This window comes from Schistocerca gregaria, chromosome 1, assembly GCF_023897955.1.
Source record: "Schistocerca gregaria isolate iqSchGreg1 chromosome 1, iqSchGreg1.2, whole genome shotgun sequence".
Lineage (NCBI taxonomy): Eukaryota > Metazoa > Arthropoda > Insecta > Orthoptera > Acrididae > Schistocerca > Schistocerca gregaria.
In genome coordinates, this window is record NC_064920.1 from 695,379,427 (window position 1) to 695,405,391 (window position 25,965).

Sequence of the window (25,965 nt, forward strand, 5' to 3'; positions counted from 1 at the left end):
ACACGAGGAAAGTGCAACCTTGTACTGAAATGTAAAATAATACAGGTAACGTTAAAAAGACGATGTCCATAAAAAAAAGGGGGGTAGCACAAAATGTGGTGGTCACCAGCGTACCAGTTCTAGATTAAACAATGCCTTCGTCTACATTGCGAGAAATAATGATGGACAAAACCAATGTATCAACCAAGGTGGAACCCTCGTTAACTGCATAACTATGTCACCAGAAGTAGAAGTTACTTTGTTACTCCAGAACCGGCCAGAGTGGCTGAGCGGTTCTAGGCGCTTCAGTCTGGAACCGCGCAACCGCTACGGTCGCAGGTTCGAATCCTGCCTCGGGCATGGATGTGTGTGATGCCCTTAGATTAGTTAGGCTTAAGTAGTTCTAAGTTCTAGGGGCCTGATGACCTCAGAAGTTAAGTCCCATAGTGCTCAGAGCCATTTCAACCATATTTGTTACTCCAGAATATAGTAATTTCGCTGTACAACAGTATGATATACAACAGTATGATACGGAGCAACAATGTTAGTTTCGGAAATGAGCTGGGATAATGATTTTCGTATTTACATCGTAAAATGGATACGTTTATCGAAGACTTACCAGTAGCGTTACTTGTGAAATGGAATGTGTCAAAAGGCTTCCTTTCGACGCCAACCGCTGCTAGCAAGGAGGGGAGGAGCAGATTGTGTAAAGGAATACCAATAACCACGGAGAATGCTTTATAAATAAGAGAAACGCATGTGGTATAATTCTTTTTCATTAGATTGCAGTCAGCTCAAGACGGATAACCTATATTAAGAGATGAAAAATTACTTGAAATCGGCGGAAGGAATCACTCCTGAGCTCCAAAGCTCTTCATTCAGTCCAGCTAGCACAATGATTATCCGTGGGGGTTAAAGAGAATGGGGTAGAACGGTGTAGCAGCTCTTGTCAGCCCCACATTTCTGTAGTTAGCGGTAAGCGGCAGCTGAGGTGGCGCAAAGGGCGACGCCGCTGGAAAGCGGATAACTGGAAACGAGTAATTCGGCGTAGTGAATTACTCTATTCCCCGTGAAAATCCGGTGGAAGCGTTTGGGTTTGGTGAGCGCCAGGAGAATGTTACCTTGCATCATGTGTAGTGCCGGTAGTTAAGTACGGGGAAGGTGGTACTATGGTAGGGAGTTAGTTTTCGTGGTTAGGATGTGGTTCGCCTTTGTGCACTTACTAAAACGTAAAATGCGGGTGGATATAAACGCATATTACAGCATTGCGTACTGCGTACAGTACATTTCGGAAACGATTATTGTATCATCATGACAATGAACTCTGTCGTGGAGAAGTATCAGTGAACCAATGATTGGTGAAACACATGATGTAAATTAAGTGCTATCAAAAAATGTGACAGCACTGATTTACAGTTGTAATTTACGACCATTGTAACGCGCTCTCTCTCTCTCTCTCTCTCTCTCTCTCTCTCTCTCTCTCTCTCTCTCTCTCTCTGTGTGTGTGTGTGTGTGTGTGTGTGTGTGTGTGTGTGTGTGTGTGTGTGTGTGTGTGTGTGTGTTGTAATACTATTGCCACATTTAGTATGTACTTTCACTAAAAATCTTGTGTACATTTCGAGAATAGATACCTTGAAGCGCAAGTTACGAAGATTAACTGAATTCAAGTCAATTAGCGTAAAATACCTAGTAAGCTGATCACTAGTCTCCATTAGAATCCTCTTCAGTCTCATAATGTGAGTGAGAAAGAAAAGTTCTTAACAGACTTGGTGGTAAAGTGTATCCACTGAAGCCATTTTCTGTTTGTTTTCGCGTAAGAGCTGCCTCAAGGGTAAAGCATGGAGGAGGGCAAACGTAGATGCAAATGTAGAGGGTTCGCGTTTGAGCGATCGATGGCTCCCCCCGGGTGGTGAGGGACGAACGAGCCATAAAATTTGCATATAGTACTCCATATTGTGTGACGCGTTAGCTCCCTTCCGTTGAGCACAGTGTTCTGCCTCACAACCTACGCCAGTGGCTTCCTGCAGCTTGTTGTGCTGCCATCCGTGGTCGAGCGTCCGAAGGCCGTTTACCCAGGGGTATAATGCTCGCTTCAGCTATGAACAACCACCCATATTCTTCCGTGTTCAGATGTGCTGTCCAATGTCGCGCTCGTTGGACAGCGAGGAACAGGAACCAGTGGATGGAACAGACATCGCAGAGATGAAATGTCGATACTAGTAGTGGGTCATTTGAGACGACAGATTGATTTCTTCAGTCAACATTTCTCAAGAGCAAATGAAACTAATGCAGAAGTAGGGTCTGTTACATGATTGTATATTGGCTACAGCACCTGAAGATGAGTGGCAGAAAATTCATTGAAACGTTACTTTAAGTCGACACTGCCAGTGGCATGACAACTCGTGGAGATTTCATTCGTTTAGCGACTGATATTGTCGCGCCTGATCCGTACCCCAAGGCGACGGTACATAATCGCGACGATTTTACCGAGATCAGAGGCACAGAGCAGTTCAGTTACCGAGTCGCTCTTGCACTGAGTTACCCCCTGGGCCTAATATCAACTCGGTCAAATTGCGATAATTACCATGGGCAGCAGTCTGCGGACCGTCGCGGTGGCCGTTCAGCAGTACAGGGTATTGGTCCATAGACGTGGAGCCACTCTGTTGAAACAAATCAAGTAGATAAACAGAAATTTAAAGTCAAGTAATTCGAGATGGAGGAACTGTGAAGCTATTTTACCAACAACCAAACAATCCCCCTCCTCCGCCTTTAACGAGAGCCAGAAAAGCGACCGCTCTACGCCTGTACCTCTGCCTGTTACATGTTTCATGGCACAAAGATGCGTGTCAATGTTCACTTGAATAGTGCAGGACAGTCTCTTGCACTGATGAGTCACTGAAGTTAATTGGTCACGCAGTCTCCTGACTGCGAGTAACTAAAGGTGTGTTGTCCAAGGTGCGATAGCCGCTTGCCGCAGCGGCAGGAACCCCCGTGACGAAAGGGGCAATCTGCTGGCACATGCGCGGTTTGAGTTTGGCCTGCGACGCGCGGCTGGTGCCTTCTAGCACTGTTGACGAAATAGCTATATATTTTCCAAAAGGAATCGATACATATTGGCGATATTATTATCCGTGATACATGATCATCGATATGGCAGTATCGAGTGCCGATATTTTTATTTTACATTAAATTTTTTCACATTTTCGGTATAAATTAAAAACTGTTATTTCGAAATTATAGGACATAATTTTACTTTCACTGTGTAATGGAGTCTCATTACTTTTTGAGCATTCATCACGTGCAGTCTTCCTCTTTGAATACGTGAAGCAAGTATAGATGGCACAAAGTAGTAGCCCGTTTGCAATTGGGGGAGCCGGCCGTAGTGGCCGAGCGGTTCTAGGCGCTACAGTCTGGAACCGCGCGACCGCTACGGTCGCATGTTTGAATCTTGCCTCGGGCATGGATGTGTGTGATGTCCTTAGGTTACTTAGGTTCAAGTAGTTCTACGTTCTAGGGGACTGATGACCTCAGATGATAAGTCCCATAGTGCTCAGAGCCATTTGAACCATTGCAATTGGTAGGGAGGGGGGGCGGCGTAAATGGAATAACGTCGTTTCCAGTGTGAAGAAATAACACAACAGTTGCGTTAAAAAAACAATATTAATGCAACTACTGTGATGTTTCTTCACATAAGCGTTCTTCGAAAACAGTTTCTGAAAATGATGAGCAGAAATCTAAATGACAAGACTGATCTTTGCTGTGAGGGGAAATGGTGACTTAATGGGCGCTCGGCGCTACCAACAGAAACAGTATCGTTTAAATTCACCACACAATTTTCTCGCCACAACTACTAGGTCGCTAGCATTTGCATAAATAGAAAACGCGCAAGTCGACATGAATTATTACGGACAAATCCAACATGTGCCGAAACCGAACGATGTTGCCATCTGCGTCTCTTACTTTATCTCTGCGACGAGACTAGTAGCGCGCAGCGTTCCACCGCGGTGTGACGGGGCAAAGGGTAGTCGGTGTACTCAGGAACCGGCACGGCAAGTGCCACGACCAGACTTCACAGAAGCATCGCTCACTGGAAGACGCGTCAAAATAAGCGAACATGTGCCTTCAGCGGGCAACCAGCTTAAGCACAGTGGTGACAAAGTGGCTAGTGTCGTGGCGTCACACTTTTGCGACCCGTGTTCGAAACCAGGTTATTATGTTCTTATTTTTATTTATTTACCTATGCCCGTAGAAGATAACTACACGAAATGTTTTCCAACGTGTATTGTGAGAAAGTTATTCTTACTCGTCAACCAATCATATGGGGAATGGATTAAAAAGAAAAAAAAGAATAAATGAATGGGAAACAGTATATGAAATCGTCTATGGTGTAACTCCTGTGGCGTATCTTGATTCGTAATCAGTTGTAAGCGCCAGTTTCCAGACAAGTGATCCGTTACGCGCGGTTTGCAGCGAAATTGTTGCCGACACTTGAAATTTTCATCAGTGTTATCGACGTTTCATACCCAAGTGAGAATGGAAGAAACGTCGCTCTGGCAGACGTGCCTTCGCGTGATGCTCGTATAGTATAGAATTTCTGTGTTCAGAGTGTTTCTGCGATAAGCGTCATCGAGGGGATGCAGCAAATCTTACTGAAGAATAAACATAAGTCTAAAACATAAAAATTATATAAAAGGATGAAATGTAAGAATGAGAATTAAAGAAGATAGTAGCCTCTGACAGTACCACAATACATATTCAATAAATATGAGGCTTACTGTGAAACCTAGTCGTAGTTTTACAGTTAATAACGACATCGTGTACCTGAAGATGATAACATTCGTGTACTAACCTTAGACGAACATGCGTAGATAAATGAAAAAATAAAACAAAATCTGCGCTAAAAGGCATCTAAGTTGCATCAGAAAACTTTAACGGTCGTTTTCTGACAAGAGAATCTCCCCATCGCACCTCTCCCCCCCCCCCCCCCCCCCCTCCCCAGATTTACTGGTAAGATGGACCAGTGGATAGCCTGTCAAAAATTGAATACAGATAATGCACGAAAACAGGACGAAGGTGTATTGAGCGGTCAAACAAAAGCTAAATATAAACAGTGAACTATCCAAGTAGAGAAGTGCAATAGAGAACAGCGTGGCGTAGCAACGGCGTCCTGGGAAGGTGGTCGTGGTGCTGGACATCCAGTCGGGCGGACCGGGTTCAAAACTCACTCTCGACATCAATATGTAGTGTACTCCTGGTCATTGAAGTGTTTGTTCTCTTTCTGTAGTCTTGGCACTTGTCATACTACACATTCGTTATGTGGTAAGAATACGTTACCGTCGCAAATAAATATGATGAATAGTGAGCGCAGGCGATATACTACATATAAATCTCACAGAAACTAAAAAAAAAAAAAAAACTGGTGTGAACTATGTTGTAACAAACGAATTCGGGGTCAATACTTCCAAAACGGAACGCAACGTTAAAAACATATGTTTTGACAGCGCACAGAAAAAGTGTCTGATAGTGAAACTGTTGCGTTCATTTGTTGCAGCTTATGCTACAAACTGTTAGGTTTTCATCCTTTCCTTTGGATCACATTCACATTCATACGAACATATATTTCGGTTAAGGAGGCGTATCTCAGTAACTCACCAGTCGCACAAATTGGGTGCGTCGATAAGAGATTCCTATCGTATGACAAAAGTACTATCACTAATGTCATGTATCACGCAAAAGACGTGTTCTCCTGTGGAGGATTCGGCTGACTTCTGCCTTGTCATCAGACGTTTGCGGGTACCATTCCAAAGCCACTTCCTTTCGGCTGCTAATAGAGCAGTTGTGCAGAATCAACTGTCATCATATGTCCCTACCTTAAACCGCATTGCTATAAACGGACATTATACCATGACACAAACACTAATTTGAATGAAACGAACAGAGAAAAAAATATAAATTGGCTCGAGGGGATTTGAACACGGCTCGTCCGTATGGCAACCCAGCACCATAACCAATTTTTTCTTTTTTTCTCATTTTGTTCGTCTTAATTCGTTGTATCTGCTCGGGGCGGACGTCGCAAGACACCCGTTTCAGTTCATTGTTGATCCATTAACTCAGTTTTGTTATTACAGAGGGCAGCTAACCCTCTGACCGAACATGCTGAGTTACCGTGCCGGCACCAACTAACCAGACGCGATTTGCCTACGCGGCTGCTCTATATCACACTTGTTGTTATGGGCCGTTCACTCTTCCAATTTTGCTATTTTTTTTTCACAGACCAGTACACCTTTTTCCTGTTTTCATGCTTGATATGTATTCAATTTCTGACGGGCTGTCCACTGGGCCCTCTTACCACTAAATCTGAGGGGATGCAATGGGGAGTTTCGCTCCAGAGAAATGGTCAAGCATCTACGGATAAGCCAAGACACGTTTTGAATTATTTTGATTCCTCTTCTACTGAGTGAATTTTCTGGGAAATCGGGGTATGGTACTTGCCGTGTTTTTCTTGTCAGTTCAGTTTAGTACCTTTTTTTATGCATAACTTGCTGTGCTCCACTTTCATTTTCCGCTGCCTCATTCTTGTTCTTTGGGTACGCCTCTGCATGTACAGAATCGTAATAGTTTAAGATAAGACAGTCATGGCCACGGGGCTCGTTACAGCAACAAAAAAACCTACTATTCGGTTGTGTCCTTTTCGTTCCAGATTCTAACTTACTTTAGCCTGGCTTCACATTTGTGACTGTGCTTGCATCGATAAATACAACGAGGCACAGTGCAGAGTAACTCAAAGGTGTATTTCACAGCCTTGTCGCTCGCCCTTGGCTCTAAGCACACGACACACGGAGCGTTGCAAACGTCATGGTTTACGGAGTGCGTCGGAACGATTCGGCCCTGACAAGGGAACCTCCCCATCGCAGCCCCCTCAGATTTAGTTAAAAGTTGGCACAGTGGATAGGCCTTGAAAAACTGAACACAGATCAATCGAGCAAACAGGAAGAAGTTGTGTGGAACTATGAAAAAATAAGCATAATATACAAACTGAGTAGTCCATGCGCAAGATAGGCAACATCAAGGATAGTGTGAGCTCAGGAGCGCCGTTGTCCCGTGGTTAGCGTGAGCAGCTGCGGAACTAGAGGTCCTTGGTTCAAGTCTTCCCTCGAGTGAAAAGTTTACTTTTTTTTATTTTCGTAAAGTTGTGATCTGTCTCTTCGTTCATTGACGTCTCTGTTCACTGTAATAGGTTTAGTGTCTGTGTTTTGCGACCGCACCGCAAAACCGTGCGATTAGTAGAAGAAAGGACGTTTCTCTCCAATGGGAACCGAAAATATTTGATCTCAAGGTCATAGCCAACCGATTCCTCCGCAGGAAAACACGTCTGATATATTCTATACGACACTGGTGGCGGCATGTGCGTCACATGACAGGAATATGTTGTCGACCCACCTAGCTTGTACACTTCGCGAATGGGTAAAAAGATTCTTCTACGTTGCCCGATTTAGGTTTTCTTGTGGATGTGATGATCACTCCCAAAAAAGGGATGAAAACATAAGTGTGTAACATAAACTGCAACAAATGCAACAGTTTCACAGTCGCACAGTCGCACAGTTTTCCTTATGCTCTGTCAAAACATATGTTTTTAACGTTTTCAAATTTTTCCGTGTGTAGACAGTCAAATCCTGCAAACGTCCAAGCAAATCTGAACATGTCCTGGAATTTTGGAGAGCGAAGTTGATTATGTGTGAGTGCCGGAACTTTGATAATTAAACTTTTCACTCCAGGGAAGACTTCAAACAAGGACCTCTAGTTCCGCAGCTGCTCACGCTAACCACGGAAAAACGGCGCTCCTGAGCTCACACTCTCCTCGATGTTGCCTATCTTGCGCATGGACTACTCAGTTTGTATATTTTGCTTATTTTTTGATAGTTCCACACAACTTCTTCCTGTTTGCTCGATTGATCTGTGTTCAGTTTTTCAAGGCCTATCCACTGTGCCAACTTATAACTAAATCTGAGGGGGATGCGATGGGGAGGTTCCCTTGTGAGGTGTAGTGCTACAGACCGGACAAGCAGCGCCAGCGCCGCCTGATTATGCAGAGCGCCGCGCCGCGCGGGGCGAGGCGGCACTGCCGGAAAGGCCCCAGGCTGGCGGGGCGGGCCGCGCAAACGTGGCCCGCCTCCTCTCCCCTCCTCCAGCCGCCACTTCGCTTATCCCAGTCGCCAAGGCCGCAAATAAATTCCGGTAATTGAATTTGTCTCCAATCGATCTCCACTTTAACCACTGCTTAAGGGCTCCCCCCTCTTCAGATTTCCATCCATTTCATGAACAAAATCTTTCACCCACCTTCACTCCTCTCTTGTTTGCGCAAATTTTGCACTATCAGCTCACCTAAGACATCGCGCTTAGTTAAATACTAGATATTCCACGAAAATATTTCTGGTTTATTAGTTACCAATTTGATGAAACTTTCATAGCGTGTGAACATAAAGGACCAGAAAAAATGGCGTTAGGACTTAGCTAGTGCCTTGGCTGTCACTTTCTGATTAGGAAACAGATAGTGATAGAGTAAAGCAGTATCATTTTTTTCTAGCAAACTTTTCATTTGGCTATAGACGGGTGTAATTTTTCCCCCGTGTATTCTGCTGCAGAAGTAGAGAGAGAGAGAGAGAGAGAGAGAGAGAGAGAGAGAGACTGACTGACTCTACTGCATCGACAGAACCCATGGGTGGTTTCAAAGTTATTAATGAATATCTACGATACAGTAAGACTAGTGTTATGAAATAATAAGCAACCAGTTGTGTCTGAGAAATTTAATTTTTTCAACAGTTTCAGGCACTTGAGGTTCCCTTCTTCAGGAGGTTATGCCTGTCGCATTACTTGCGAGTGTCAATAATAAAGTGCATACAGCAAAATGCCATGGTCATGTTTTCACATTGTCTGCATAAAAAAGGCAGTGCAGACATTGTGAATACATGACCATGGCTTTGCGCTGTGTGCACTTTATTAGTGACACTCGCAAGTAATGCGACAGGCATAACCTTATTAAGAAGGGCACAAAGTACCTGAAACTGGTCAAGAAATAAAATTTCTCATATACAACTGGTTGCTTATTATTTCATAACACGAGTTTCACTGTATCGCAGAAATTCATTAATAACTTAGAAACCAGCCATGGGTTCTGTCGATGCAGTAGTCTCTCTCTCTCTCTCTCTCTCTCTCTCTCTCCTTCTGCAGTAGAATACACAGAGGGGGACAAAACACAACAACTAAAATTTGTAAATGTCAGTGATACGAACGCGCAGAGATGAGCAACAACAAACTGACGTTTTTATTCATTCTGAAAGAGTTGTTTTAAAGTAGGCCGCTTCAGATATGGTACAAAATAAACGGAAAAGATAGGACACTTCAGAGGATGACATCATCCGCAGTCGCCATCAACACACTATAGATAAAATGCAACAGCTTCTTCCCGAAAACTGGACGCCCAGTTTTCTGGATAATGGTGGCGTCCTACTAGGTGGTGCTGCATGACACACAAGAATTCTCCGTGGCAGTTATGCTAACGACGTATTCTTCCAGCTCTGAAGAACCACCACACATGGAGGAACACAAGTGGTATAGTTGTGCATACCCACATTCCGGCGCCGACCATAGGTCACATTACGAGACGAACTCCACAGGGAGGTGTTTAGCCATATTCCGAACAACACAGAAATTTGTTAGTCCTTTTAGAGATATAAAAGAGCATCTTGCTCACTGAATGAATAGGTCTTAGAATGGCATCACAGAATAGCTGCATGATGAACTCGTCGATTGTTATAAACCTGAGCTACTCTCGGTTGGACGTGGAGGGAAGACTGTTTTCTAGAAGTAAACTTAAGTGCGTATACTGTTGATAATAAGTAAGTTTTTATGGTAAAATGTGAGTTTTTTTAAACGTGACCTTCATATTACTGTTGATCACTCGAAAAGTCGAGAGAGAAAGTTTTGAACGATAGAAGTGGTGAGGACAGATCAGGAAATTTCTGTTCAATATTGTGTTCTCGCTCTTACATCATCAGGCCATTTTGAATTCAGCTGTCGGTATCAAAATAAAAATAAATAATGTTACCGTCATTCCTGAGTCATATATATTCTGTACAGCAAAGTTAGATGAAGTTTCCTTCAAGTCTGGATTCAAATCTAGGATGTTCGAAAATAGTGATCTCTCTAACGTAGTTTAGACACTAAGTTTCACAATGCTCATTAATATTAACAATTTCTTCCCTATCTTATCCTCAAACGCTATTGTTTATCTGTTACGATGTTGAAAGGTGGTAAAAAGATAGAGAAGATAAAGGGAATCCCACCGAATCAAATATACGAAATTGGCTTAAAAAAAAAAGCTTTCGTTGGGTTTGTAATATTCGTCCCTGGACAAAGCAATAAGCAAAGAGAAAAGTAAGTGCGCCATTCTGTGGCCAGCTTTCCGGCGTTCCAGCAGCTGGAGAGCCCTTCTCTGAGCGTTTCGTCTCGTGGACACGTGTGGATATTCAAAATCAGTGTGAAGTGTGCAGAGAACTCCAGATTTGCACTTCCCTTTGGAATAAAATAGACTATAGCTGTAAGACTATCAGTCGGTTTGTGATCGATTATCATATGCGGCCTCACGACACATAATATAAGTCTTTCGTTCATGTCTTCCGTAGTTCACACGAATCACGCCACACTCATTGAAACAGTTCCGGTGCATGCCTATGGTTCATTAGTTCCTTATATCCCATAAGTCTTGCGTTACCATTAAATCATATTTCAGTGTCACTGTATTCAGAATGGAATAAAAAAGTTGACTCAAACCTGTTCCATGCTGATCACTGAAGGTTGAAATTGAAGCTACATCTCTTTTGATAAAAATCTATCAGAGATACTAATATTTGAAGAAGTCTTCAAAAGATGTGTGTCTAGTGATTGTGCAGACCTGTGCCCACTTGTGTTTAAGGTGAGGCAGTGGATTTGTTTCGGCCTGACCTTACCGCTACACGAGATAGTAATGCCAGTCTCTTTAAGTTTGCGTTGTAGTCCCATAAAATGTTCTCCCCGTGAAAGCTTTTCACTCACTCACTCACTCACTCACTCTTCAGTCGAGTCCATGTATGGAACTATACTAGCAGTATAAAAACACCTTAAAACAGGCATCTGTACAGCTACGTAACTAATTCTTACAGTCGTGAAACTGCCGTGTTCACCTGGCAGGCCCTTCAGTTTGCAAACCATAGCTCCCGACTATGCATTGGAGGAAACTCTGAGAACCATCACACCATGTCTTAAGGAAGCGTGCTAACACACATTCTCTCCCCCCCCCCCCCTCCCCGGCACCACGCAATAGTACAGTATGTAAAAGAAAAGAGTGTATATCATAGTTTATCCTGGAAGTGCGTAAATGCCACTATTCCCGAATGAGGTTTTCACTCTGCAGCGGAGTGTGCGCTGGTATGAAAGTTTCTGGCAGTTCAAAACTGTGTGCCCGACCGAGACTCGAACTCGAGACCTCTGCCTTTCGCGGGCAAGTGCTCTACCAACTGAGTTACCCAAGCATGACTCACGCCCCGTCCTCACAGCTGTACTTCTGCCAGTACATCGTTCCTACCTTCCAAACATTACAGAAGCTCTCCTGCGAACCTTGCAGAACTAGCACTCCTGAAACAAAGGATAAGCGGAGACATGCTGTAGCAACAGCCTGGGGGATGTTTCCAGAATGAAGTAGATTCCCATACTTCTCTCACTAAGCATCACTAAAAGCGATAAAGAGCTTAACGTTCCCATCAGACTGACGGATCACCTCCAACTGAGTCACATGCCACGTAGGACACAACAGGGAATATTGGAATGTCACTTAGGACACTGACGCTCAAACTAGTGATATACAACTGTTTAAATTAACAATTCTCACCCATTTTTCAGCCTAAGAGGGTTGATAGAATGTTTTTCACCATATCTAGATTCGAACCAGTTACGTTACAGTTCAGGGATAATTCTTAAGGATCTCTAAGCAAAAAAAGTTACGAAACATTGTATAGCACCTGCAGGCCCTTAACAGTTACACCTATATACGAAGGCCACAGTGGTGCTTAAATTATTCACCGCCCTGTTGGTTCTTCTAACGGCCTTCTTCGTTTATTAAGGCAGGAACGGACCTTTGGCAGAGTTCTGTCCACAATCTACTGAATGAATGTTTCCCTACTTGGTCATGTAACTATGTAATGAGATTTTCAGTGGGGATATTTCAGTATCTGTCATGTAAAATAGTACTGATCGTTATTTTTTGACGTAACAATCATCTAAATGCATCTATATATAATTGTGTAATCGTCAACGTCGGTGAGTGACTGTAGAAAGATACAGAATGGCTTAGACAGAAAATCTTTCTGGTGTGATGAATGGTGGCTTGCTCTAAATATAGAAAAACGTTATTTAATGAAAATAAGTAGGAAAAACAACACCTTATGTCCAAAGTGTGCTGCTTGACAGTCACTTCGATCAAACTACTATGCGAGAGGTAGCGCTGTGAAGCGATATCAAACAGAACAAGCATCTTAGGATGGTAATGGGGAAGGCGAATGGTCGACTTCGATTATTGGGAAAACTTCGGGAAAGTGTTGCTCATCTCCAAAGTAGACCGCGTGTAGAAAACAGTGGTCCACTGGTGAGTACTGCTCGAGTGTTCGGAATCTCCACCGGAACAGATTAATGGAAACATAGAATTGATTCAGAAACGTGCAGCTAGATTCGATCAAGACGTGAGTGCTACGGAGATGCTTGTTGAACTTAAATGGAAATCCCTGGTGAGAAGATGGCATTAATTTCGCGAAACGCTCTTAAGGATGTTTAGAGAACAGACGTTTCCATCTGACGGCAGAAAGATTCTGCTGATGCCATGTACATTTCCCCTAAGAACCGCGAAGACATGATAGGAAATATCAGGCTTAGTACGAAGTTGCACATGCATTCGTTTTTCCTGCGCTCCATACCAGAGTGCAATAGGAAAGGGCGAGGGTAGCAGTCCTGTAAGGCATCCTTCGCTGTGCGCCTTACGGTGGCTTGCGTAGTATGTATGCAGATGTACATAACACAGTGTTTGGTAATTGGGACAAAGCACATTTTGCCCAAAAATAATTTTGACATTTTCTAGCTGCATCCACATATCATATGCAGGAAGAAAGGCTGTCGGTATGACTATTTGTAAGACGCTAAGTTCTCAAATTTGGAATTTTGAGCAGTATGTGAGATAGGTAGGCGAAAAACTAACATGTTCCTAGATTCCTCTTTGGAACTTGTGCTGTCGGTATGTTAACAGTAAGTGATCAATGTTTCAAAAAAATGGTTCAAATAGCTCTGAGCACTATGGGACATGACATGTATGGTCATCAGTCCCCTAGAACTTAGGACTACTTAAACCTAACTAACCTAAGGACATCACACAACACCCAGTCATCACGGGGCAGAGAAAATCCCTGACCCCGCCGGGAATCGAACCTGGGAACCCGGGCGCGGGAAGCGAGAAAGCTACCACACGACCACGAGCTGCGGACATCAGTGTTTCAAATTGTTTTGAGCGTTCACCGCTGCGGACAGTTTCGCTCTAGCTAAACAACACGGTGACGAAATAGCACAGCTAGCTCCTGCTGATTCTCAGACTAAGGAAAACTGCTCAACAATCGGCGGAAAGTGGTTTTTGTAAAAGACGTTCTTTGTGGGTGAGGTGCAATTTCTTAGGACACATCCAAACTATCTGTCTGGCTCCTGCCTCCTTGACGTCTAAGTGGACACCTCGAGGTATCTGATATGAGTTGTGATTCCAGTCATTGCTGTAATCAATGCCACTTTGTCTGCATGTGCCATTTTACCACAATGAGATAACTGGAAAAATTTGCCATTATTGCGGTTCTTGCTTCACATTTGTAATGATTTTCACGTGTGCGCCCACTCCCTTGGCCTCCGCGCACCGTTAACATGAGGTCCTCCGTTCATAAATAGCACGATAACGTAACAAAAGATTTATCCGTCGGCGATTATGTATTGTACTGAATGGAATATTATCGGTTTTGACTTTTATATTGTTATATCTCTATTGTGGAATAAGATTGCAAAGTGTTTCCCAAGCCGTTGTCAGTTCGCGCAAAATCAACCCCAAACTGCATCTACATACTGGAAAGAAGACCGTAAAGGCTGTGATTCTCACAATCCGAAAACACTACTTACTTAATTCATAATCATGCATCCTATTGCTATCATATAATTTACTAAAAATCCACAAACTGAAATGACCCAAAACGCCGTGAATGGTTGGTTCAAATGGCTCTGAGCACTATGCGACTCAACATCTGTGGTCATCAGTCGCCTAGAACTTAGAACTAATTAAACCTAACTAACCTAAGGACATCACACACATCCATGCCCGAGGCAGGATTCGAACCTGCGACCGTAGCAGTCGCGCGGTACCGGACTGAGCGCCTAGAACCGCGAGACCACCGCGGCCGGCAAACGCCGTGAAACTCGAACCACAGCACGAGGTAAAATTTCTGTCTCACACTTCAGAATATTTTATAGAAATATTACCGTGTGCAGTAATTTGTTAAGTTCTCAATATAATTATCTGTTCCATGAGAAAAAGCAGCAAGAATTGCATTTCTGTGTCAACGTTGTAATAGTGACTTGAAGAATGATACAGTTTTTTAATTCACCCTATAGTGTGTGTGCGTGTGTGTGTTTATTGGTAGTTTAATGATATTTACTTCTGCAAAGTTGTGTGCTTGTACAATTTTGTGCTATTTTTCTTCGTGCACTCCGTTTCCGTGCGCCAATACAGACCCTTAACAGACGAGAATTGAATCGAATCGCCTGCGTGGTAGCTGGGCAGCGCCATTCGCCCGCAAGGCTGTTATCTTCCAAATGGGATTCTGCACGCTTGTCATTATATCTGACGCCTCTTTCAGTTTGCATACCGTGCGCCGGTTGATTGACGAGCCACAGTTAGCGAGGATCGCAGCTGTCGCTTTCGCACATTTTGTGTGTGTGTGTGTGTGTGTGTGTGTGTGTGTGTGTGTGTGTGTGTGTGTGTGTACACAACAGGCTGCCTGCCTGTTCTGGGACTCGATATAATTGTGTTTACGGTTCTGTCAGTTTAACAGAACTGTTTCTCTAGGACAGTGAACAGTATTATTGTAAGCGTGTTATTGTTACGCTGCGGCAGCAAGCGATCGCCGCATTCTGGATGGATGCATGAATCTGGCATGTCTGATACATTTTCGATAAATTTATTCTAAAACGTACGTCCATCCAACTTAATTAAAGAATAAGCGTAGGTCTGAAAAGGTTCTGTCTCACATGGCACTAGATACTACGCTACTACGTGTGGTACGGCTATACCTTCCTCCCACCTATGACTGGCTGAGACACCTACTTCCGGGAGCGGCGTAATATTTTCGGCTCATTTTATATTTTTACATACACAAGGAGTCGTCAAATAGAATGCTTTCAGGTAAGAGAGAAAATCGTAGAAATAACTAAGAGTCGAACCCAGAGTATGTTGACTTTAAATGCGACATTTACTTAGTCAATCAGGAAGCCACACATATTTAGTGACGATTTGTATACTTGTTCGACATCTCGTGACAAAGTTCCAAAACACAAATTTCACTGTAAATGCTGTGTGTGCTTATCGCCTGTGGGCTTCTAAGCTATTGGCAAATACCCCGTCACAGTTCACTATATTAATTCCCTCAGCTGCATTGGAAATTTGAAAGAGACTGGCAGTAGTCTCTCGAATAAGGTTTATTGTAGCTGCGTGTTACCCTGATCGACGTTTTGCTTAGCTTTCGTATCATCACGTAAAGCAAAGACTTCTATAAATCGTTTGAAACAGACTACGAAGGTTCCTTCTCCCATTTCGAAGCTACACTCCGTCTCCTCGTCGCTTGGGTGTCGACGTGAGGGTAAACCTTAATCGGCGTTGCTCCTTATGTGTCATTCGAATTAAATTAATTTATTTCATAAAGTTCAAATGTTCGCATGGTCTAATAGACAGACTCATTGCGAAAGTGTGTTACGTACGTGTCACAAACCACTGCGCACGCCATAGAGATGCTACGTTTTTGTTATACTTCCTCGTCTTACTACAGATCAACATTCCAAACACGGAACTCTACGGCAGAACAACAGCCTACAGTGGGTTGCTAAACGCACTCAAGGCAACTGAAGCAGGTTTTGCTAGCAGCTACGTCAGTAATGGAATCTTCTTCATGTCAATAAACAACAGTTTCTCCTGACGGCCTGTATTCGAGTGAAGTTACGGAAGACGATATTCGAGAGCAGTAGGCAGTCGTTGTGCAGTTTGTTTCCGCCCCGAGTTGACGTCTCATATTACTTCAGAAGTGAGTGGAATATATACAGAAAACCTGGAGATTACAAACAATGGAAGTTTTAGCAAGTAGATTAAACAGTGTATTTCAAGCCGTTTGGTTTCGAGTTAACGGTGGTGCCAACTGTACTGTAAAGTAAAAGGGACGTCGCAGAAATTCCCTCTTACAGAAACGCTTGTGTAAGACAACAGGGAAATGCTTGCTTACAAAGACAAGTAAGTTTTTCAGTTTAATATTAGCAGAAATTAGTCAGTGTAGAAACCAGAAACAATGCAAGCTAAGTGTTAAGCGCGATGTAAATGGAAGAATTACGGACAAATATTGATTACTAGCAGCATTAATCGTCGGTCGCTGGAGCAACGTAGCTTTGCAAGCATTTGGCAAATGTTGCAGGTCACTCCAGTTCCAAAGAAGGGTTATAGGCATATTTTTAATATGTTGTTAAATAATCTAACAAGTTTTATGATCGTGCATTGTTATGTTCGTCGAAACCAAAAATATCCTCTGTAAGAATCAATATTTATCCCTCAAGTAGTGGTCCTATGAAACTCAGATCTTCGTTCATCTATGAGATCCATAAGAGAGAGCTGTGAGATAGCTGAGACAAGGTTAAGACTGTGTTCTTTAATTTTCGGTAGATAGTAGTTACGCATCAACACTATCACTTGGTGAAGGAAATTCGAACTTCAAAATATAAGTCCAGCTTTGTGACTGACGGATGAATTTGTAAATGACACAATTTGTAAATCTTTCTTACCGGAGAAAAGACGCAGTTATTTGGTTACACCATTTGTCATCAGTCACAACCGTAATAGACGTAGGGTTACATTCGGAACGAGTTAAAGTAAAACTGCTATAAACAAGGAGGCAAGCTTTGTCACTTCGTAACCACAATCAAGCCCGAATCCGAAAGCGGAGTCGTTAATGAAGTTCAATAATCAGCACTGAAAGCATGTTTATTATTGGAATCAACGTGCAAGCAGACGAGCCTCCTGTTGAGAATGTTGTTATTTTTACTAACATGTAATATTCCAGATTATGTAAATATTACGAACGCTAGAAATGTCGAGAACCACCTAGAAATGATAAACACTCCAAACAATAACTGCTGGTGAAGGGTTTTGCACTGGAGACCCCCAGAATGCCACCAAACGACGCTAAACGCTCCTCCACACAACATCGGCACCCAGCACAGCTCGCGGCAGTACGCCAGACTGAAGTCGATTGGATTGTTGTCTGTCATTGCGGGATCTTTATCAGATAGGATTTGTGGAAAAGGTAGGAAATATTGGAAGAATAAGTGATCGTGCGTCCGCTTAGATAGCTGTGCCGTCAGCATAGCTGGTTGCTAACGACAGGAGTCCGTGTTCGATTCCGTTCGAGGACTCGGTGTTGCGTTGTTCTCACGTTCGTATCGTCGTAATGGACACTCCACTACTGATTTGGCTGTATGGCCATGTTGTGCAAGCTGATGAATAAAAAAAATAAAAACTGCGCGTCGAGGAGATACTGATCCACCTCCAGCGACAGGTGCTGTATTATGCATCACCGAAACACTTATTGTTCATATGCTGACAACGCAGCTTAGAAGAGGAGTCACTAAATATATTAGTTTCTTCCAGATACATCTCATAAAGTGCCCGTTCTCGCAAAAATCTCAGAACTTCCAGCTTACGTAGACGTTTAGTGACGGACCTGCTTCTCGCGTACCATTATCGAATGGTACAGGAACATCGCAGGTGGCTGTCGGAGTACGAATATAGATGTACATCTCTCATACAACATTTAGCACCGTCGACCGATGTGGCGACGTTGTGCCTGTACCGCTTTGTATGCGAGCCTGCCCTGCCTCTGGGACGGCACGTGGCTGCCCAATAATTTCAGTCACTTGCATCATACTTTCGCTTTCATCTATGAGAATTCAGTGAATTCCATGTCATTTAACTGCTTCACTCGCGGTGTTGATGTTTTCGCGCTTATGGCGTAGATGTGAATATATCACTTCGCATATAGTGCATCGTATATGAATATTTTAGCTTTTTGAAATAATAAACTAGCACTTATAATCTGTTCTAGATCTACACGTATATGTGCATCAGTACCTTGCGAGCCACCTGACGGCGTGTTGCGGAGGAGGGCACTCCTGGTACCACTAAGCCGATCCCCCTTTCCCTGTTACACCGCGAACGGCATGCGGAAGAATCACTGTGTGTAAGCCTTTGTATTAGCTCTGACTTCTCGAATTTTGTAATCGTGGTCTCTTGGTAAGGCTTATGTGGCAGGAATTCATACATTGTCAGACTCTTTCCGAAAAATACTGTCTCGAAATTTAAACAGTAAACCTGTGCATGATGCACAACGCCTGTATTATATCGTCTGCCACTTGAGTTAGTTGAGTTTCTCTGTAACGGTGTCGCGCCAGCTAAACGAACGCGTGACGAAACGCGCCACCTTTCCTTGGGTCTCCTCTATCTCTTCTGTCAGTCCTATGCGGTAAGGGTCTCAGGCCGACGAACAGTACTCAAGACCCTGTAGAACAAGCGCCTTGAAAGCCATTTCTTTGATGGATCAGTCCCATTCTCCTTCAGTTCCTTTCTATGACTCGGTCTGGCATCTGCTTTTCGTACTATTTCTGTTACGTGGCCATTTCACTTAAGATCGGTGTGGTTGCTTCTCTCATTTTCTTCATACAAGAAACGCATAAAATAATCTATTCAGAATGCCAGATTCAGAGAATATTTGGTCAACTGTATGTCAAGAATTGAACAGCGCATTGCAATTTGTCGAAGTTTTACGAAGCGATTGTCATAGGTTTTATTCGTTTCCATAGTTACCATAGCTGTTCCCTTACGCCCATTTTCCCCACTCTTGCTTGCTGTGACGGAAATATTTGATACTGCTCTTGCAAGATAACGCACGCGATGAAGAATCATAGGGGGTAGAGCACCTGTTTCTCGCTGCACAATAAATAATTTCTCAGCCAGTTTACCGTCCAAGTTATCAATAGGCATAATTGTATATGAATGTGTTAAGGTGTTGATGTCATTTGATCTTGCTACAACGCTTTTGGTACCTCTAATTTCCAGGGTAACTTTCATATGCATTTCCTCTTCAAAAACCCACTGGTCGGAGTTAAAAGCAAATTCATTATTGAACGATGGTTTCAAATGGCTCTGAGCACTCTGGGACGTAACTGCTGAGGTCATCAGCCCCCATAGAACTACTTAAACCTAACTAACCTAAGGATATCACACACACCCATGCCCGAGGCATGGTTCGAACCTGCGACCGTAGCTCCAGCGCGGTTCCTGACTGAAGCGCCTAGAACCGCTCGGTCACAGCGGCCGGCACTTAACGATGGGATAAGTTCGTCTGTCTCATATACGACTTTTCGGACCGATTCCGCAGTTTGCTGTGCATCGCCAAGTTGACGCTTTGTTTGAAATTTCGTTATCTTACATCTTCCAATTCTGTAGCATTATTTGGAGTTATGCAACAAACCAGTGCTTTCCTGGAAATCACTGTATTCTACGCCGCTCGCAGTTCGATGTGCATAACTTAGTAGGTCACTACTACATACATGCTGTAAACTGTATCAAGCATCCTTCAGGTGCGAAAATACCAGCTTTTGTTGCCTAGTCCTCCGTTAAGATCTTATTTCTCACTCTGCGAAATTCCTTGGGTCCCTTTCTGACGAAATGTCAACTTCGGCAACTGTTGTTTTAGATTTAATGCAAAGTTCGCTTTGTTCGTCGTTGCCATTGCTCTGTTGTCGGTTACTCGTCGTCTGAGCAGTTCAACTACGCCGAGTAACTTCACACTCTGCTCATCATTGGTTAACCCCCCCAGTCCCGACCCCCTGTTGCCATTAGCAACGAATGTTGTGGTTGCACGGTGGACAGTATGTGGAGCGTCGAATGCCGTAAATATCATTGACCTTTTGCGACGTCGTACACCAGGAGTTCCTAGTAAGAAAGAAAAGCACAGCTTCCTGTCATAAAAATATCCACAAATATAACGGATGTAAATATCAAGAATCAGAACGGCACTCGAATCGAGCAGGTTTCATTCCTCGTATGAAAGAGGAAACGTAGTTTTCTTCTGACGATTTAGCTCCTTGTGTTACCTTTTGCCGCGTGATACATGATTTCATCATAAGGTATTCCGGTAGAGGGATAGCTCGATAGCTTGCCTAAAGGTTAGAAGTCACACGATACCTTTTTTTAGCAGAAATCCTTAATTGAAATACAGATTTAATAGCCTTGACTCCAAAACTAAATTCATCTTTTGTTCGCGTTTGTGAAGATAGCGGGTGATGTAATTGAAAAAGCCGCAAAGGATTGCATTACTGTGATCAATATTTCAAATTTGCTTAGGATTGGGGGAGTAACAGAACGAAACACTGATCCTTCTTTGGAAAAGTCTTTCCTCCTAATCCAGATGCGTGCATCCTGGTATTTCTCATGTCTATCCGAAAACATTGCGGGTAAATTTTGTGATGTTTCAGTACACAATTGTGTCGGCTGATAGTCCTGAGCGCTATCCAATAACGTAGTTGTCAATGCGATATTAAAAATAAGACTACGCGTCAGAACTATGTTGCAAGTTCCATTACGCCATGTAGCGTAAAGAATTTTGTGATTAAAGTGGCCTCTACTGATTAAAACTTCGTAAATCTCAATCCTTGTACTGATTAAAATCCGACGAGGTCAGTTCTGTACAGCCCATCCTGTATAACGTAATGTGCACAGCTTAATATTTCATGAAGATACCAAAATGCCTAAGTAGGTTTTGGATAAGTTGTACCCCATAATTGGGTGAGCACTTTATAGTAACAACAACCGATAAAAATATGTCAAAACACGAGGTGGTATTTTTTATCCAACTACGTAAAACATATGCTCCCCCCCCCCCCCTCTACCAACCAACCAACCACCAACGCTTAAAGATATTTTATTTTCTAAATGCTGCGATCTCCAACACTGTTGCTTGACATTTCTTAAAATTTCGCCACACTGTCTCTGGCACCATGTCACAAAAAGCCGTCACGAAGAAACATAAAATCAGGATATACCACCTGTACAAGTTTTACTCGACGTTACTTAATCTCTACAAACTCTAGTATCAATAACCGCTCATGAAAATATTGGTTGGTGGGTAAGTTGGTAGCTTTTTTCCATAAGTTTAATAAACGCAACAGATAGACGTAACAAAGACTTGACTTCAATCGCCCGTAATATATTCTCCTTCACTATTTACCGCATCTGCCAATGCTTGGGTAATTTTACGATTCCGCGACTGTAGAAACACGGAGTTTTGAGGAGAAGAGCTGACTGATCCATGCTCGAAGCTCATTTCCATCCGAAAAAGAAGTTTCCTGAGGCTGTGCAATAGAGATAGGGAAAGGTGAAAATCTGACGGTGCAAGATAAAGTGAATAGGGCGGGTGCCGAACGTCTTCCCAAACCAACTCCTGTGTACTGTTTTTCGTCAATCTAGCATTTACCAAGGAGCAGCATTAGTTCATTGATTCTTCTTGGTCCTCGTTCTTGAATTCCGTCTGCAAGACGTTTCAGTCCTTGACAATAAACACGAGCAGCGATGGCTGCGCTTTCTGGTACACCACATACTGGCCGTTCCACGAGATGAATAACATTACCTTTTGTGGATGCGCACATGTCTTCGTACGAGGAGTCGCTGCTATGTTCGCGCTCAAATATAGCTTTCTTTTCCTTATTTTAGCGTAAAGACACCATTTCTCGTCACCAGTACCGATACAGGACAGCAATAGTCAGTGTTGTTCACGAGACAATTAGTGAGTAAGCAGAGGTTAACAAATGGCCACCCGCTGAATTTTATGATTTTCGCTTAGGGCATGCGGTACCCATGCAATCAGTTTTTGAACCTTCCCCATTGCATGCAAATGTCGTACGACGGTGGAACGATCACAGTTTATCACATTTGCCATTTCTCGAGCACCTGTGGATTAACGCGTTTAAACGATCTTCATCTCACCCGAAGATCCTGCTGAACGTGGAGAGTAATTAATGTCAAAAGCATACTCCTTATAACGATGAAATCGTTTTCTTGCTATGCTCTGTCAGTGGCATTATCCCCACACATGGCGCAAATACTAGTGGCTTCCTCTGCTGCTGCTGCTGCTGCTGCTGCTGCTGCTGCTGTCACCCCTCTACTGAACTCAGACAGGAGAGAATGTGGGAAATGTTCCGATTTCTCCATTTGGCACTCTAGCGTCTACATCTCCACTCTCTATCTCCAAATGACAAAACGACAATATGTAAATTCAGATAGCAACTGTGAACTACAAATAATAAATGACAAACAATAAATAAACCACGACAAGCGGAATACCAACATGCGAAACAGGAATGCTTCGAACTTGCGCACCAACGAAATAAAGTGAATGACACGAAGACTTTCTCTGCCACTCAGTTTTTTAAACAAAACTTCACAAGGTTTAGAGTACTGCATCTACCGCTAAAAAATATCATCATGAAGTTACAGCAATATTATGCATTCAAACTCTGTGCTGCGCAGCAACAATGTGGTCCTCAACTCTACACTCACTCTGAGAAATGTAAACGAAGCAAGCAAAGAGAATGAGGTACTTACTTGTCTGGATAGTTCAAATGGCTCTGAGCACTACGGGACTTAACATCTGAGGTCATCAGTCCCCTAGACTTATAACTACTTAAACCTAACTAACCTAAGGACATCACACACATCCATGCCCGAGGAAGAATTCGAACCTGCGGCCGTAGCAGTCGCGCGGTTCCAAAGTGAAGAGCGTAGAACCACTCGGTCCCCGCGGTCGGCTACTTGTCTGGAGAGAAGCGAAGTATTCAATGAGCAAATCAATCTCTTAAGGTATCGTTGACTGTTTCAAGGTTACTTGAGAACAATCTAAACTTGTGAAAGCTGTCCGAGTTCTACCGGACTGCGTACATTTGGAATTCACGACGGTCACAGGGCGTCCCTGCGATCTCCAGCCCAGTCGCTACGCCGTCCTAAGCCGAGTGCCCGCACAGTCGATTACCGCCACTATATTACTACGTCGGGCCCAGCCACTGTTCCGCCTTTCGTCATTACGTATATTGTGAATAGCGCAGATTTGTCCTTTCTTACTTCCCTTACAAGTCTCGGAATTTTGTCGTTATTTAATTCTCCGAAAAACTTCTACTTCATTCGGTATTATTCTCCTTTTACCTCTAGTTCACTTCGATGAATCAGTTCATCTTCTCGGTTGAGGTGTGGGTTCACACATTTTCTGGAAACAGTACGTCCACGTGCTCCAGTGTTCTACAATATTCTCAGTTCCCTGTATAGTGTTCCCACATAGATGGCTTCCAGCCACATTCCGACTTCGTATCACCATCTACGCAAAGATTTCGCATCGTACTTCATCCCGCGACAAGACTCTGAATGCTGTTACCTGCCAAGGACGAAAACGAAACTGTTTCCCCTGTCCCTCTTCGTTATGGTGTATGTTGAATTGCTTTCAGTTAATTTATGGACTACTAGTTATTGCCAGAAATAATTACTTTTTCATCCCAAGTAAATGCTGCGTTGCATGTAGAGGTTTGAAAATCTCATCTATGCTTTTAAAGTGAATCCTAAAATTTGCGTTATTCTGTAAGGCACGATGGTTTCACGTTAACCTCTCTGTTAAATACGAACAAGATGACACGCTTTAACAGTAACTTTCTACTTGCGTTCCATAATTCCAGCAAAGACGATAATAGTTGCAATTTCTTGTACGTCCTCATCAGTCTTCTGACTGATCCCTACGCTGTGCCAACCCACTCATCTCTGAGTTCCCCTTGCACCCGACATTACCGATTATTTGTTTTATTTATTTAAATCTGTGTCGTACCCTACAGTTTTTACCCTGTAATACCGTAGGAGTTACTCCTTGATGACTTAATATGTCAATATATTCCTGACAATATTTTCCTCTTGCTCCTCTCCTGGCCGAGTTTTGCGGAAAAGCTCCTTACTTCTTACTTTCAGTCCACCTGTTTTTCATTATCATTCTACAACCATTCATCTCAAACGCGTCGTTTCTCTTCTTTTCCGACCTCTCCAATGACCATGATTCACTGTCATACAATGCCTGTGCTCCAAACGTTGATTCGCAGAAATTTCATATTCAAGTTAAGGCAGACGTTTGGAACAAAAACGCTTTTTCTTTTTTGGCCAGGAATGCACTCTCTGAATCCGCTAGCCTGCGTTTTATCTCCCCATTGTGTCGTTCCTTGTGTTCTTTTGTTTCCATGGTAGTAGAATTCCTTCACTTTGTCTACTTCGTGGTCCCCAATTTTGATGCGAATTGATTCTTATTTCCGATACTCACCATTACTTTCGTCTTTCTCCACGTTACTCACTGTCGTGTTTGCTTATTACACTGACATTCCATTCAACAGGTCCTGCACTTCTCCCTCATTTTGGCCGGCCATTGTGGCCGAGCGGTTCTAGGCGCTTCAGTCTGGAACTGCGCGATCGCTACGGTTGCAGGTTCGAATCCTGCCTCGGGCATGGATGTTTGTGATGTCCTTAGGTTAGTTAGGTTTAAGTAGTTCTAAGTTCTAGTGGACTGATGACCACAGATGTTAAGTCCCATAGTGCTCAGAGCCATTTGAACCATTCTTCCTAATTTTCACAGAGGTCAGCAATGTCATCAGCGAACCTTATCACGTATCCTTTCAACCGGAATTTTAACCCCCCCCCCCCCCCCTTCCGGCTGAACCTTTCCTTCTGTCATTGCTACTTCAATGTATAGATTGAACAATAGGGAGAAAAGAGCGCTTATCTTTGTTATACCCTTTCTAATAACTACATAATATTTGTCAAAGTACTGACATAATTTTTGGACAAAAGACTCATCGATGAACAAAAATGAAGGCGTAGACTGGTGGTACGTAATAAATAAACCCGAACTGTTAGCTGGATCTCACAATGTTTCTCTGCTACCGTTACCATGATTTACATCACTGTACCACTTTTACTAGATACATAATTAGAAGAAAATGCATCTGTTATGTAAAGAAAGCATAGTTGCTTAAATTTATCCGAGAAACAAATGTAACTAAATCACTCTTCGAGGACTCTTTCCATGAAATACTTTTTCTTAATCTCGAAGAATTAATAAGATGTAACTAGTTCCCTTCCACATGTGAAATTCTAAAAGCAACTGTTACGGGAAGTGCTGCACCATGAAGGAATGGGGCAAATGATCTTACCCACTTCTAGCCGTTAAAGCTTCGTCACCATGAAAGCAGGATGGGGAATATATGAAAATGGCATCAAGTGTACTGCATGCTTACCCATGCAAATAATTGTCATTTCAGCACCACCACAAAAAATAGGAGTTAGTAACGCCGTCTACAATCTGTATGTAAGGAAAGTTGAGTGAGCTCTTTCTAGTTCGGACATTCAATATTTATATTGATTGTTTGTGTTAGGCTTCCAATGAGGAGGAGAGACGTCTACCAGTACGTGACGGACAGCTGTTAAGACAGCTATTTACAACTGCGCTACACGACGGTTCGCATTGGCCCGAGTCCCACGACTGTGAC

General features: G+C 43.1%; 1 protein-coding gene across 6 annotated transcripts in view; it reads left to right on the plus strand.

The window, feature by feature from the left end:
• LOC126365127 (peripheral plasma membrane protein CASK-like) overlaps positions 1–25,965 on the plus strand; it is a 1,978,716-nt gene that overhangs the window by 473,427 nt on the left and 1,479,324 nt on the right. The window lies entirely within an intron of this gene.